Source organism: Saccostrea cucullata, unplaced genomic scaffold (genome assembly GCF_032062105.1).
Source record: "Saccostrea cucullata isolate Sc308-1 unplaced genomic scaffold, CSIRO_AGI_Scuc_v1 ctg2399, whole genome shotgun sequence".
NCBI classification, from domain to species: domain Eukaryota; kingdom Metazoa; phylum Mollusca; class Bivalvia; order Ostreida; family Ostreidae; genus Saccostrea; species Saccostrea cuccullata.
The window spans coordinates 63,235-65,859 of NW_026935647.1; the positions used below are offsets into that span (position 1 = coordinate 63,235).

At 29.8% G+C, this 2,625-nt stretch overlaps 1 long non-coding RNA gene across 1 annotated transcript; it reads right to left on the reverse strand.

The window, feature by feature from the left end:
• On the reverse strand, nucleotides 1-2,386 carry LOC134243512 (uncharacterized). The gene is made up of 3 exons (XR_009987050.1): nucleotides 2,325-2,386; nucleotides 285-474; nucleotides 1-105 (listed from the first exon to the last, which is right to left on the reverse strand). It is a non-coding gene; the product is annotated as an uncharacterized LOC134243512 (long non-coding RNA).
• Nucleotides 2,387-2,625: the final 239 nt, after the last annotated feature.

Sequence of the window (2,625 nt, forward strand, 5' to 3'; positions counted from 1 at the left end):
AAATTTCCCTAGTCATGTAATGTTTTCTAGGACATCCGTATGAAAAACTTGTGCAATTCTCAGAATTCATGTTACCAGTATTGTGAAGGTACGGGCAATGCTCGGCTAAAACACATAAAATAGTAAAAATAATCAATTTTTAAAATACATGTATTCGTGTGTATATATTTAACGGGAGAAATCATTACTTTCCTAGAATAGTACCACTTAGAGGATACACGGACTTAAACAATTAAACAGCAATAAAGTTCGATTGAAATGTACATCACCTGAAAAGCACGTACCTAATTGCCATGCAGGAAACTTTCCACTTCTGAAACAGAATTGAACAAGCTCTGTTTTGTTTTCGTTTGGAATACAAATGTAATTATACTCCCCGTCAATCTGAGGACAAAGTTTGGAGGCGGCTTCCAAGTATTCATCCCAGCTTCGCGGACAACTGACCACTTTTGTCTTATTAAACATGAACGACATCTGAAAAAATGTAATGTAATTATGCAGTCAGAATACAATGTATTGTTGATCATCTAAATTAACTGCAAACTCTGTTTTCTTCAAAAGAATCTAAATGATAGTCTAGCATGTGTTTCAGTTCATCATCACTGTGTATTATTTTGATAAAAACCTTATCTGGTTCTAGAATGAACTTGAGAAAACATTGTCAGCCTAATTTACCTTTTATTTTGAAAATATTTTTCATTGTGAAAAATGTACAAAGAGAATTTACAACTATATAAACAAAAATGATATACATGTAATTCCTACAGCAATTCCAAAGTGGAATCAAGACTTATCTCCCTTTGGAGTGACAGATATTTGTATAAAAGATGTTTTTAAAGTTTGTTTTAAGACTACTTCTGATTCTTCTGTACAGTGGTTACAATATAGAATTTTACATAGGATCCTCCCTGTAGATTCTTATCTTAAGAAAATCAATTTAAAAACTACTGATTTTTGTAAGTTTTGTGCCCAAGAAACTGAAACTGTACTGCATGTATTTGTTCATTGTGACCATATTATATCATTATGGAGGAACTTGAGTTTACATATATACAGAACAATTTCAAAAAGAATTGCATTTGATGTTAAAAATATTATCTTAGGTGAATTACCACTTACAAATGATAATAGAATTGAAAATTTTATGATATTATACACAAAACAATATATTTTTTCATGTTTATTGCAACCAAAAATACCTTCACTTTTTGGTCTACTAAGCTATTTGAAAATGAAATACAATATTGAAAGATGCATATCTATCAACAATTCAAATCTACATTAATTATTTTGAAGAACAATGGATTTTCTGGAAAAATATTTTTGAACAAATGTAAGATTACACATCTGTATGTTCGATGTTTGTTTAAATTAGTTTGCATGATAGAGACAACTGATTATTATAAAGCAACCTTCATATTAATTTAAGATGTAAATGGATGTATGAATGGGTGTGTGAGTGTTAAATATCCATTGTAATTTTGCTGTTATTTTAATTTGATTCTGTATGTAATACAATGGATAATAAAAAAAAAACCTTATCTGGTCTGATAAATGTATACGATGTTGTAATTTTTTCTTTTAAAAAAAAATGACGTTAAAAATTTGGTAGAATAACTTTTTAAATAACATATCCATCAACTAATATAGAACTATATGAAGTGATTTCTGTGATATCAGCCATGACAGTTTACATTCAAATTTAAGGGTAGCGTGTCAGTGAATTGTTTCACATGGCAGTCTTACCTTAAAGCAAAGTGGCAAAATGTACAAGCTGTCATTTGGTGATGTCAAGTTACTGAGGCATGAAACGCTTTGCTTTTCGTAAAGTGTACAGCGTGTTCACGCAATTAAGTTTGCTTCCAGCAAACTTAATTTTCAATCAGAAAATGCATAACTGATTTTTATTCGCTTTTCATAAATGTTAGCTGGAAATTTGATTTTTTTTACATGTACTCTATGACACGAACAACTTTTGAAAAATATTACACGATCAGCTTTGAAAAAGTAGTATGGGTCAATACGAGTAAATATTACTTCTTGAAATTGAGACATTCTGTTTTCAAGTGGATGCTTTTCATGGAGATATAAAGAAACATTTAAAAAAGCCATGCCCTAGTATGTTTGATGATCAATCGTTAAGAAAAAGTGACAATTTGATTTCAATATAAAATATTTTTGAGTCATAAAATGATTATAAGCAGAAGCATTTTACCATTGAACAATGGAAAACGAAACTAAAGAAATTATAAATATATGATATATTACAAATATAGTAGTTAGAACGGTTAATTAAATATTCAGTTTTGATAATTTTTCCATACCTTCCTCAGAATACAAGATAATTATCTCATGAGCTGGTAATATCTTGGCTTGAAATAATATTGCGCAAATACGTTAGATGGCGTCATTGAAGGCAAAGTATTTTTAAATAACAGACTGGAATAAATACACAAACGCGTCCACCCGTGAGTCACGGTTGAAATCAATAACCGATTGACAAGCATGAAATCTCATTATGAATACCTAAACTGGAACATCGAAAACACACTTGAAAATAGAATAAACAAGTTGTCCTTTAAAAAAACTGCAATACGTGGACCGTATGCAAATCGAAATTTAATT